The sequence below is a fragment of the Schistocerca cancellata genome, chromosome 9, assembly GCF_023864275.1.
Source record: "Schistocerca cancellata isolate TAMUIC-IGC-003103 chromosome 9, iqSchCanc2.1, whole genome shotgun sequence".
NCBI classification, from domain to species: Eukaryota; Metazoa; Arthropoda; class Insecta; order Orthoptera; family Acrididae; genus Schistocerca; species Schistocerca cancellata.
In genome coordinates, this window is record NC_064634.1 from 338,907,725 (window position 1) to 338,921,989 (window position 14,265).

Sequence of the window (14,265 nt, forward strand, 5' to 3'; positions counted from 1 at the left end):
TGTCTAACCTATCTTAATTTCAGGTGACATCACAAAACCGATAAAGAGGACGTAAATATCTGCAATTCATGTAATCAAATGTGACACAATGTAATAACCTATAGCGATGTAATGATGATGTAAACATGTTTATGTGCAACTGTATTATGTTTATACTAAGAAAATATGTGACGTGTGTATGTATAATTACTTTTTTTTTTTTTTTTTTTTAACTGATGTATCATGTAAAAATTTGAACAAAATGAATGCCAAAAAGACATTGCATAGTGAACCTCTGTTCACGGACATTAACGAACATTACTAACTCTGCAACTACGCAGAAACCCATGTGAAGGAAACGGTTAATGCCATTCATTATGCATCGTACCTATGTAAACGCGATGAACGATTTCCTTGATTAATAACTACGAACATTTAGGTGAGCTATATTCAGCAAAAAACTGAAAATGTGAAGTGCATAATTCGTGCATCGTCTAGTGACATTACTACAGTACCTAACTTCAAGATGTTAACTGGATTAAATGGACACATAGTGCCTGTCCAGAAAACAACACGACGGGTGGAAGAATTTTGGTTGGAACTTCAGGGAATGAAATGTTCTCGAAATGTGACGGACACTCTTACCTGGACTGTCCTAGGATCGACGCCAGCTATGTGCCGTCCGAGGTTCTACAACCAAGCTTCCACGGAATGTAAAAAACGAACTGCACGTGGACCAATTACTCGGCGGGTCACGTCTGATCTGTAATAAGCAATGCTTTTACTCACAACGAACTGCATCACAACGACTATAATGAAAATAGGAAATGGACACGCTTATGTATTAATCACGTTGTTATACAACGATGTTACTGTGATCAAAAAACTTTACCACGACGATACTAACCTGTAAAAAATTATTGTGCAGCAGATGAATATGAACTGTGATAACGACACGATGTGTATAGGTCAACGCACCTGAAACATACGGACATTTTTCTTTGAAGTATTTCAAAACAATACTATGTAACTAAGAACATTCAACAATCTAAGTTGTATTGTGTTATAACGAATATTGTAAATTTAAAACTAAGTTACCTGTCATAGAATGTAGTCTTCATATGTAATCTTGGTTGAATATTTTCTTGGTGCAACGACTGAGAGACGCGCGCACACGAACAATATGAACTGCAATACTGTGCCGCGTGATCTAACTGTACGCACTCTATCTGCCAACATAAGAACTTTTACGGCGCACCCGCGTCATTCAAATTTTGTATATAATGAGTATAATGTGGGGCATGTAAATAGTTGTATATAACTTAGATTTTCTTGTGCCTTTAGGTGAATTGCTCGCCTGCAGGTGTGTCCTTTCGCCTCGCAATTCAGGGGGCAATATAAAGGCACATTTGCATGCCGAGCGTGAGTTTCCTCGGAAATGCGAAATATTAATTAAATAAATAATCAGTGACAAATAAATAAAGCCTATGGCACACAACTGCAGCGCTGTGTCGCTGATAAAACAAGAGCACAATTACGTTACTCGTATGTTTGATTAAGAAAGGAGAGCTCTGGTTGAAGTGGTGCGAGAAGCACGTATTTTATTTTATTGTCTGGCACACCGCCATATTTCATGTTATAGAAAATTACTGCGAGTTGCAACCACACTAGGCACTCGATTCTGTAAAGAATTTATATTTATAAAAGTAAGTAGGATTTTGAACTGTAGGCTTATTCATTGAATATATCTGATTTAACTAACAGTGTAACTTTTTTATGTTTAGTAGACAATCACCTCTGTACGACGTTTTGGCGTGGCTGGCAAATTATTGTAATATTGTGATTTAGATTATGAGTCCGCACCTACCGCAGCAGTCTTTGGAAACGATTTAACTACGAAGTCCGATTATTTCAATTTTATTTCACGGTCAACTACGAGTAACATTGCCTTTACGAAAAAGCCATTGTCAAGCGTCTGATACCGAATAATTATCCAGATAAGCAAATATCAATTACAATTACAATCACCATCATACAGAATAATTAACATTAAAATAATTAATATTTTATTTGATTTTATTTTATTTATTTTATACCTGGTCATTGTGACTGTGTGCGAACTCAAGGATAGCATACAACCTTTGATTGAGGCTGGATGCTTCTTACATTTACTCTTTGCATGTGACTGAACTTATTGATATGATTATGAACTTCATTAATTTCATTGTGTCAAAACATCGTTTGCTGGTTTGTACCTGGGGCAGTTTGGATTCATGGATCGATCCCCACATCGTAAACTTAGGCCCTAATATTTTTCCATCATTTTGTTCTTTCATGATTCAACATATCCTTGAATACTCTGGTTTATGTGGTTGACTGATTCCCACTCATAATTGAGTATATTCCACACATCTTCATACAAGAAGCTATTTTGAGTCTTATGTTTATTCTTCCTGTCTAGGTGAAGACAGTGACTTGTTCTTGTACTATAGTTATGTGATTAGTCTTGAAAGTTCTCTTCCTATTGATGATGATTACCTTTTCTCTCACCTGGTATGACAGTGCTTATGACAATGCAGCAGTCATATTATTGAAGATTATTCCTGAAGATTTGCTACTATGGTTCATGATGCAGGTAGAGGGGAGCAGGTGTACCTATAGCTCATAGAAATAAAGTATTTTTCTTTCACAAGGTATCCGATTTTTAAGATTTAGACACATAGAGAACAAAAGTACATTTTTACACCATGGTGGACAAGTACAGAACAGCTATGTTACAAGCATTAAAAGAAGAGAGGTGTTATAAAAAATCTGAAGGATTCACCATTTTTAATTTTTCTGCCACCTTCTCAGATTACATTAATGCTGCATAATCTGAATTAATATATTTTTGGAGCATTTAACTGGTACCTCTATGAATTAATACAGCCCATTTGTCTATGCAGATAAAACTCATATGGACCTGCATATATGGGGTATAACTTCGTCCTCCTTTGGTACATGACTGTCAGGTTCACCATCTTCAACAACAGAAACAGTAAATGCTCCTTTTGAATCTGTTATATCCTCAGTCATCAACTTGTGCAACCCAAATTCATTATAACTATCAACAGTTCTCTCTTCTCCCATTATATTACTTGAAAAACTGTAAAAATTTGTTAATGATTTTGTACCTGGTTCTACATCCATGCTATGAGAAACCTTTTCTGATTTTTGCTGCACGTGTTGATGTTCATTGCTACCCAAAATTTTCTGCCAAAATATAAGATATTCATATTAATTCCTATTTTATCTTGTTGTTTGTGTGTTTCAAAGATTCTCCTTCTCTCATAATTTCTTTTGAGATGATTTCTTCTGTATTTTTTCACCTCAAATTGACAGGTGCCCATGGGGTTGATCCCTAATGTAAGTGATCATTAGGTCCCTACATGCAGAAATTTAAACATTGCTAATCCACCGTATTAACAAAAATTAGCTGACTTAAGGTGAATTTGTGGTAGTTCCCATCCCTTTGTTGTATGATGAAGGAACAGAAAGTTCCAACATCAGAAACAATGTGGAACAATTTATTCACTAGCTGCAAGAACACACAAAGAACAAACATGAGAAAACACACACAGTGAGAAGTTAGCAAAGAACGTAGTGTTATGAGTCTGCAGCATTTAAAGTTTTGAATATGGACAATTATCAACTGTATATGGAATGCTGAGATGGAAATTTGTGCTGGGTTGGGCCTCAGACCTAGATTTTCTGCTTATCATGAGCAGTTACCTTACTATTAGGCTACCCAAACATGTTCCAAGGCCAGATGCAATTTTCCATATGTCATCAACCATATGTCTACAACCTGAACTCATACATGCATTAAATCTGTTCAAGTATGGAGGGGACTTTTAATTCAACATTGCTTGGATAAATAAAATATTGCAATGCCTGTGTTGTTCAGAATTATGATGCGACACAACTTTGGACATGAATGCACGTCTGAAGGAACAGGCTATATGGTGACTACAGCTGTTACGAAATACATTAAATGTTTTCACAGTTACTCAAACACCATAATCATAAGGCAACCACTCACAACTGGTGGGAAATCTGGATTCAAGTCCCAGTCTGGCACAAATTTTCATTGTTGTTATTCCATTAAACAGCTGATGGTTGTCCACCTCCAGAACTGTGAATTAGTTTCATAATTACTGTAGTTGCTGCAGTGACTGTTCCTTCAGACATTCATGCATGTCCAAAGGAACATTGCATCATAATTCTGAACAACACAAGCACTACAATCTCATTGTCACATTATTTCTTGGTGAACTCATCACAAATTGCCTGAAATTATGTAAAACTTAATCCAGAAGATATCTGAACTGCATTAAACCTGTATTACACACCTCAGTTATATCAATATCAATAATAATCAGCAAGTTAAATAATTGAAATGTAGTCACTGAAGCTGGTTTCATTTTAATATTATGTTTGGAGCTGGGATACATTTTTAAGAAAAGTCAGGTTAGTTGAGTTAACTTCATTTTCAGTTTCTGGCTTTCACACATCACAAAAACAAAATTCTAAATTATGGACGTGGGCAGTGCTGAGAGAATTAGTGACCAAAAGTGAAATGCACATGTGGACAAGAAATGTGATGAACTCATTAAATTTAGCCATCACTATTGTAAACACTAAAAATATGAGTACTGTATCATAGTGAAAAACTTGTTTTAAGTTGTGGGGTGTTTAGACAATAATTAGATACAGTAATCAGCTGGAAATAATGAAACAGTTTTAAATGGGAACATGGAACACAGCAACAGTGTTAATGAAGCAGAAATAATTTTGAATGGTAAGGACAAACTTAAAGTCATGATGAGACAGCAGTAGGCAGAAATGTTAGTAGTGTTTGCAGCCTATTCTGGGTTTTTGATAACAGGTAACTTTTAGTGCCTAATATCAACCTTTTTGAACAGCTAAGGTGTTTATGATAGAACAGTTTAGCAATCAGAGTAAAGACATGGGTGGTAGAACTGAAGCATGAAAAAGTGAACTAAATAAAGACCTGGTAGGTAGAATTGAACTATCAGAAAGTGAGCTAAATAAAGGGTTGGACAGCAGAACTGGAGCATCACAAACTGATTTAAGTAGTAAAATCAGTGCCAAAAATGCAGAGTCAAAAGGGTTCAGCAATGAAATTTTAAATGCTAATATTCAAGTTGCTGAAATAAGTGACTATTTCAACAAAAATAAAGTAGTTGTAGAGTCAGAAAAAAATGTACTGAATCATAGGTTGGTACTGTGGAAGGCAAAGCAACTAAATTTAAACAAATTTTACTGAAAGAGTTGAGAAAATTGGTAAAAGTATTGAGATAATGTGCAAAGTAATAAAACAAGAAAGTCATGTACTAAGATCAGAAATGAGCCAAAGTAATCATGATCTCGAATGTAAATTGATAATTTAAAAGTACATCACAAAACCAAATCTTGGTAACTTATAATATATGGTTGTTGAGGTGGATGAAGTCATAACTAATGATGTGATGCATGTAATAGTAATGTAGGTACTGTTTGTAGAAATCTAGCTGAACTGGAAGAAAGTCTTGCAGCTAAAAGTTTAATAGTAACTGCAGTGGGATGTGAGCCAACGTACTAACAAAAAATTTTCCAGGAGATAATAAACTTTACCCATGTGATTTTTTACATTATCATGATAATTTTTTCTGTGGTATAACTGAAATGCTTAAGATAAAGGTTGTAATTTTTTTTTTTTTTTTTTTTTTTTTTTGATGGTGAAGCACTATCATGGGCAAACCAGTATACTAATACTGAGAATTGTGATTTTGAGAAAAGCCTTCTGAATAAATTTTGATCAGAGACTGATGAAACTAGGATCAAAAGTGAGTTCTTAAATGGAACACATTACAGAGAAGGTAATGAGAGTTTGAAATATTTCTTTGAGAAGCAACTGAGATGACCGGTTCACCTAGATAAACAATTTTTGACCTTGTACAAATAGATACATTGAATAGGAGATTACCAGGGAAAGTACAATGGGGTTTAGTTTATGAGTCTGACAATTTGAGTGACCAGTTTTTTTTTAAATACACTCCTGGAAATTGAAATAAGAACACCGTGAATTCATTGTCCCAGGAAGGGGAAACTTTATTGACACATTCCTGGGGTCAGATACATCACATGATCACACTGACAGAACCACAGGCACATAGACACAGGCAACAGAGCATGCACAATGTCGGCACTAGTACAGTGTATATCCACCTTTCGCAGCAATGCAGGCTGCTATTCTCCCATGGAGACGATCGTAGAGATGCTGGATGTAGTCCTGTGGAACGGCTTGCCATGCCATTCCCACCTGGCGCCTCAGTTGGACCAGCGTTCGTGCTGGACGTGCAGACTGCGTGAGACGACGCTTCATCCAGTCCCAAACATGCTCAATGGGGGACAGATCCGGAGATCTTGCTGGCCAGGGTAGTTGCCTTACACCTTCTAGAGCACGTTGAGTGGCACGGGATACATGCGGACGTGCATTGTCCTGTTGGAACAGCAAGTTCCCTTGCCGGTCTAGGAATGGTAGAACGATGGGTTCGATGACGGTTTGGATGTACCGTGCACTATTCAGTGTCCCCTCGACGATCACCAGTGGTGTACGGCCAGTGTAGGAGATCGCTCCCCACACCATGATGCCGGGTGTTGGCCCTGTGTGCCTCAGTCGTATGCAGTCCTGATTGTGGCGCTCACCTGCATGGCGCCAAACACGCATACGACCATCATTGGCACCAAGGCAGAAGCGACTCTCATCGCTGAAGACGACACGTCTCCATTCGTCCCTCCATTCACGCCTGTCGCGACACCACTGGAGGCGGGCTGCACGATGTTGGGGCATGAGCGGAAGACGGCCTAACGGTGTGCGGGACCGTAGCCCAGCTTCATGGAGACGGTTGCGAATGGTCCTCGCCGATACCCCAGGAGCAACAGTGTCCCTAATTTGCTGGGAAGTGGCGATGCGGTCCCCTACGGCACTGCGTAGGATCCTACGGTCTTGGCGTGCATCCGTGCGTTGCTGCGGTCCGGTCCCAGGTCGACGGGCACGTGCACCTTCCGCCGACCACTAGCGACAACATCGATGTACTGTGGAGACCTCACGCCCCACGTGTTAAGCAATTCGGCGATACGTCCACTCGGCCTCCCGCATGCCCACTATACGCCCTCGCTCAAAGTCAGTCAATTGCACATACGGTTCACGTCCACGCTGTCGCGGCATGCTACCAGTGTTAAAGATTGCGATGGAGCTCCGTATGCCACGGCAAACTGGCTGACACTGACGGCGGCGGTGCACAAATGCTGCACAGCTAGCGCCATTCGACGGCCAACACCGCGGTTCCTGGTGTGTCCGCTGTGCCGTGCGTGTGATCATTGCTTGTACAACTCTCTCGCAGTGTCCGGAGCAAGTATGGTGGGTCTGACACACCGGTGTCAATGTGTTCTTTTTTCCATTTCCAGGAGTGTATGTAGATAAACTAGACAGAGTTAGAGAGAAATGAAAGATATAGTTTTAATCAGAATGGATACTGTGAGAGTCAGCATAGAGTTAAAGCTACAAGAATAGAGATAATTATGAACAGAAAGAGGGAGGAAATTGTAGAAATAATTATCAATGAAGAGTTGAGAGAAGAGAGCCACAATGGAATGACAGAAATAGGGATGAGAACAGAATTTATTAAAACAGGAACCGATGATGGGAAGAAAACAATGGAACATTTAAACACAGAAGATATGAAAATGGGGGTAGGTCTATTTATTTAAGTCTATTTAAGTTGAAACACTGATTTGAAGAATAATGTGTTCGTATCACTGGAAACATTAGTAAGTAAGCTTCTATTTATAATATATGTCTTATTTGTAGGCATTTTAGTATTAGTTCATTCTGTGTATTTTACAAGAAACTCATGCTTTTGATCAAGGTACCATATCTCAGGTCCTGATTGGCAGGAGCAATAGGTTACTCAAGAATGTTGGAAAGTGGAAGGGTTCTTGTGCACAACAGAGGAGTGATAAAAACACTTCTGTCCAGGTCATCTGAGGAGGCAGTAGCGAAGTTCTACTTTAATGTTAAGATATAGGAGAGCATATGACTCAGTAATAAGTTTTATGTCATAGGAAAGTTTTGTAAGATTTCTGCTGTGGGCCACTGGAGATGAAGACCTATACTTAATTAAGTTCAGTTGCAAGTGGAACTTGTCACTTTTGAACTAGCAGTTGCAAGAGTACCTAATGTGTTACTGTTAGTGTAGGTGTTCCTGTTAAAAAGAAGAGCTGGATGTAGTTATAGAGTCTAGCAGTGCAAGTCTGCTTTCATAACCTGCAGCTAATTTACTACAAATTAAAAATGGTAGCTGCGGTCTTGTAGTCAAATAGCCTACACATTGACTAGAATTCTGAATTAATAAAATATACAAAAAAAAAAAAAACGAAAAAAACCTTAAATGGATAATCTAATAACAAGGGATCTCTTCTAACATCTGTAAATGATGTAGACAACAGGAAACTATGTTGCGTAATGTTTCTTCAAGAAAGGACATCTCACATAAGCAGGAACTGGCCCTACAATATTTCATTAAAACACAGACAGAAAATAGCAGGGACAGCTTTTTCTTATAGTCCACAAATGTTGCGATATAATTTTATTCCATGTATTTTTTCAGTACTGCTGCATAAAACCAGTCTCAGGACTGAAGACCACAACAACAACAATATATTATACTGTTTGAGTTTGTCATGGCTTCATGACCTGAATATCCATGACCTGAATATCCAAAAACAGCTTGTAGGATGAGGGTAGAGCCAACAAATGAGGGTGAAGTGTTGAAAGTGATACAAAGCTTGAAACCCAAAATGTTGGCTGGCATAGATGAGGTGCCTGTATGAATCATAACAAGGACAGCACCACAAATCACAAAGCCCTTTGCACACATAGCCAATTTATCATTCAGTGAAGGAGCTTTTCCAGAAAGGCTGAAAATTTCAAAAGTGAAGCCATTATTTAAAAACGACGACAAGTATAAGGTAAAAAACTATCGCCTAATATCTCTCCTTCCAGCATTTTAAAAAATATTAGAAAAACTGATGAATCACCGAAACAACAAATATCTAAATGACCATGATTTACTAAACAGAAATCAGCATGGCTTCCAAGCACGTAAAAATACCGAAAGAGCAGTAATGTGCTACACTGAACAAATAATCAAACATCTAAAAAAAGGCTATAGTTAGTGTAGTAGGAGTAAATTTAGACCTCTCCAAAGGTTTTGACACTGTGAACTCAGGACATTCTTTTAGAAAAATTTGAAGCATTGGGTATACATGGGATAGGAAAAAAATGGTTTGAATCATACCTAAAAAACAGAACACAGGTTGAAGGACAGACATCAACTTACTCCAACCACAAAATAAATTCAGTATCAGAGGCAAAAAATGTAGAAATAGGAGTACCACAAGGCAGCATCCTAGGGCCCATATTGTTTCTTGTCTATATAAATGATTTTCACACCTCAGATGATGCAGCCAAAGCAATAATATTTGCAGATGATACTAGTGTGATAATAAGGGCACCAAAGCAGTTGCTACCAACAACTGCTGATAAAGTACTAAATTACATCCACACTTGGTTCAATGCAAACAGGTCGACATTGAATGTAAATAAAACAAATTATATGCAGAAACGAAACTTCCTGGCAGATTAAAACTGTGTGCCGGACCGAGACTCGAACTCGGAACCTTTGCGTTTCACGGGCAGAAGTAAAGCTGTGAGGACGGGGCATGAGTCGTGCTTGAGTAGCTCAGTTGGTAGAGCACTTGCCCACGAAAGGCAAAGGTCCCGAGTTCGAGTCTTGGTCTGGCATACAGTTTTAACCTGACAGGAAGTTTCATATCAGAGCACACTCTGCTGCAGAGTGAAAATCTCATTCTGGAAATTTTATGCAGTTTGGGAAAAGATGTCAAAATGTAAATCTCGATCTGGTGTGGGGTGACAGAGCCTCAGACAGAGTGACATCCACAAAATTGCTGGGGATTCATGTGTATGAAAACTTAAATTTTAATGACCACGTAATAAAACTTGCACAGAAACTTAATTCAGCCTGTTTTGCCCTCAGAATTATTGCAAATGTTTGTACCTCAGAGGGTGCCAGAATGGTATATTTCGGCTATTTTCAATCTCTTGCCACATACGGAATAATATTTTGGGGTTCCACAACAGGGCGCATAAACAAATTTGTTTTTTTTTTTTGCAGAAGAGGGCCGTCCAAATAATAACTCACAGTCTTCCACAGACACACTGCAAACCCATATTGAAAAAGCTTAGAATACTTACTATACCATCATTATACATATACAAATGCGTATTGTATGTCAGGACCCCATTGCAGATTTTCAGACAAATGCCGACTTTCATAACTACAATACCTGTAATAGCGCAGCACTCCATACTCAGCGAACAAAAAGAATGAATACACAAAGACATGTGAGCCATATCAGTGCAAAACTGTACAACACACTGCCAGTCAACATCAGGCAGTTAGAAGAGGATGACAAACTTAAAACAGAATTTAAAAAATTTCTAGTAGAACAATGTCTTTATTCTGTAAATGACTATGTAGGTCAATAAATTTTTCTGATGATATTTATAAAGGCAAAATAGAAAATACTCTATCTGTACCTAATCATTCATTACCTAATCATTCATTACATTTACATACTTAAAGGACAGCTGTTGTGTGATGTAAATATATACTTAAGCAGTGTTGTGTATATAAGGTCTTGCCGTTTAGGGAGGACAAAACTAAAGCCTTATGAAATGCATTTAAAATAACAAACAGGAATGTATATAGGCTATATTAATTTCATTGTATTATTATTAACTTCATTGCATTATTTTGTTTTGTACTTTTGTACGTATATATTGTTTGTGTCCCATTTCTTTGAAATTGCTTACATGTACTCTTGACAACATCCATACAATATTTATTGTCAGTGGATGGATATATAAAATAAATAAATAAATAAATAAATATGACTGACAAAGACCAGAGGTAATCAGGCCCATGTTCCACTGCTCTATTGCAGACATACGATGTTACTGTAAGCTTCCAGAATGTGATTTTCACTCTGCAGTGGTGTGTTCGCTGATGTGAAACTTCCTGGCAGATTAAAACTGTGTACCAACCTGAGGCTCAAACTGGGGACCTTTGCCTTTCGTGGGCAAGTGCTCTACCACCTGAGCTACCCAAGCAAGACTCACGCTCCATCCTCACAGCTTTACTTCCGCCAGTATCTCATCTCCTGCCCAGAAGTTCTCCTGCGAACATTGTAGGACTAGCACTCCTGGAAGAAAGGATATTGTGGAGACGTGGCTTAGCCACAACCTGGGGGATGTTTCCAGAATGAGATTTTCACTCTGCAGTGGAGTGTGTGCTGATATAAAACTTCCTGGCAGATTAAAATTGTGTGCCGGACCGAGACTCGAACTTGGGATCTTTGCCTTTCGCGGGCAAGTGCTCTACCACCTGAGCTACCTAAGCACAACTCATGCCCCATCCTCACAGCTATACTTTTGCATGTATCTTGTATCCCACCTTCCAGACTTCACAGAAGCTCTCCTGTGAACCTTGCAGAACTAGCACTCCTGGAAGAAAGGATGTTGGGGAGACATTGCTTAGCCACAGCCTGGGGGATGTTTCCAGAACGAAATTTTCACTCTGCAGTGGAGTGTGCGCTGATATGAAACTTCCTGGCAGATTAAATCTGTGTGCTGGACCGAGACTCGAACTCGGGACCAATTGCTCTACCACCTGAGCTACCCAAGCATGACTCACGCCCCATCCTCACAGCTTTACTTCTGCTAGTTTGGAAGGTAGGAGATGTGATACTGGCAGAATTAAAGCTGTGAGGACGGGGTATGAGTTGTGCTTGGGTAGCTCAGATGGTAGAGCACTTACCCACGAAGGGCAAAGGTCCCGAGTTCGAGTCTCAGTCCGGCACACAGTTTTAATCTGCCAGGAAGTTTTACTATAAACTGTTGGTTGCCAGGTCATTCGACCAGCACCAGGGATCAGCAGCAGGTGGCCCATACCCCCTCCAAATGCTCTGCTCATATAACTGCAGTCATAGGGACATGACCAAGCAATTTCCTTTTCTCCACTTCATCTCCTGCCAAAGCATAGCTTAGGCCAGCTTGGGTGGGCCCCCAGGATGGGCCAGCTCATGCATAGCCACCTTTCCCAGCACCCCAGTGGATCCTGCTGCTACACTCACCTCCTTGCCCTCCTTTCTTCTCACATACACAATGTTTGGGGCCAGGCGACTAGGGCCCAGAGCCGGAGCTGAACCAAGGTTATCCTGCACCCCTGGGAGGACTGCAAAATCTGTGCAATCCGCCTCCCCCCCCCCCCCCTCTCTGCCATCTGAACATCTCTATGAAGAGCTATCATTCTGCAATTTTTTCTATCCAGATATAAGACATTTGTAAAGTAGCTTTAATAACAATGGAGCAATATTGAACAATATTATGTAAATGGGCTGTATAGATGAAAAATATTGCACACAATAAATTAAATGTATCAGTGTTGCAAATAAATCACAAATTGTCCAAAGTTTCTAAGAGATTTTAAAGTAAAACAATATCTATATCTTAATACATATGGCAGCTATGGTACATTGATTTTTTCCTGATGCATAATAAAGAACAGATTTAATTTGCTCCTATTGAATTATTAACAGTGCATGAGTAATTAACAGGAAATAATGAAAAAAGGTTTATAATTATGTGTTAAGAACACATTTCTTTCAAAGAATTATGTTCTTATTATAATTTTACTTTCTGTTTCCTCAATTTGAGCCAGAAAAATTCATTGGTAATGTCACGGGAGTGAAATTTAGCCATTGAGTCATATTTCATTGACAAGATAAGTGAACTTGGAAAGCTGTGTCACCTACACTCAACTGTAAGTAGTTTTTTATCAGCTTTAATTTGCTGAAAATGCATTGTAATTGCCATAAATATCCTAAACAGTATTTTGATGTTTGTACGAGGGTCACTCCAAAAGCAATGCACACTATTTTTTTTTAAATCCATCTTTTATTCTACGTGTTTGAAAGTCTTACATTTTTGCACATAATTTCCATCCCTCACAACTGCCTTACGCCATATTGGAACCAACACCTGTATACCTGCACGGTAAAATTCTGGACCAACCTGTTGGAGCCACTGTTTGGCAGCATGCACAAGGGATTCATCACCTTCAAATCTTGTTCCACGAAGAGAGTCTTTCAGTTTTCCAAAGAGATTATAGTCACATGGAGCCAGGTCAGGACTCTAAGGCGGGTGTTTCACTGTTGTCCATCTGAGTTTTGTGATTCCATCCATGGTTTTTTGAATGACATATGGCCATGCATTGTCGTGCAACAGCAAAACATTCTGCTTTTGCCGATGTGGTGGAACATGACTCAGTCGAGCTTTAAGTTTCTTCAGTGTCATCACATATGCATCAGAATTTATGGTGGTTACACTTGGCATGATGTCCACAAGCAAGAGTCCTTCGGAATCAAGAAACACCATAGCCATAGCTTTTCCAGAAGAAGGTGTGGTTTTGAATTTTTTTTCTTGGGTGAATTTGCATGATGCCACTCCATTGATTGCCTCTTCGTCTCTGGTGAAAACTGATGGAGCCACGTTTCATCACCTGTCACAGTTCTTCCAAGAAATTCATCTCCACCATTCTCATACTGTTCCAAACGTTTGCTGCATACAGTTTTTCTTGTTTCTTTGTGAGCCACTGTCGACATCCTGGGAACCCACCTGGCACAAACCATTTTTAACACCAACACTTTTAGTATTCTGCAAACACTTCCTTCCCCTATACCAACGTAGCATGACAATTCGTTCACTGTGATGCGTTTGTCAGCAGTCACCAATTCGTTAACTCTCTGCACATTGTCTGGATTGTGTGCAGTACGAGGCCTGCTGGAGTGAGGACAATCCTCAATATTGCCGTGCACGCTTTCATTACGCAACCTGCTTGCCCACTGACTAACTGTACTGTGATAAACAGCAGCATCTCCATATACCTTTTTCAACCTCTTGTGGATGTTTCCCACTGTCTTGTTTTCACATTACAGGAATTTTATGACAGCATGTTGCTTCTGACGAACGTCAAGTGTAGCAGCCATGTTGAAGACATGCTGTGATGGTGCCACTCATGGGAACAGGTTCAACTAAGT

The 14,265-nt window shown here is 39.2% G+C and overlaps 1 long non-coding RNA gene across 1 annotated transcript; it reads right to left on the reverse strand.

The window, feature by feature from the left end:
• Positions 1-393: 393 nt before the first annotated feature.
• On the reverse strand, positions 394-1,271 carry LOC126101060 (uncharacterized). The gene is made up of 3 exons (XR_007522249.1): positions 1,078-1,271; positions 887-957; positions 394-742 (listed from the first exon to the last, which is right to left on the reverse strand). It is a non-coding gene; the product is annotated as an uncharacterized LOC126101060 (long non-coding RNA).
• Between the last annotated feature and the right edge of the window lie 12,994 nt (positions 1,272-14,265).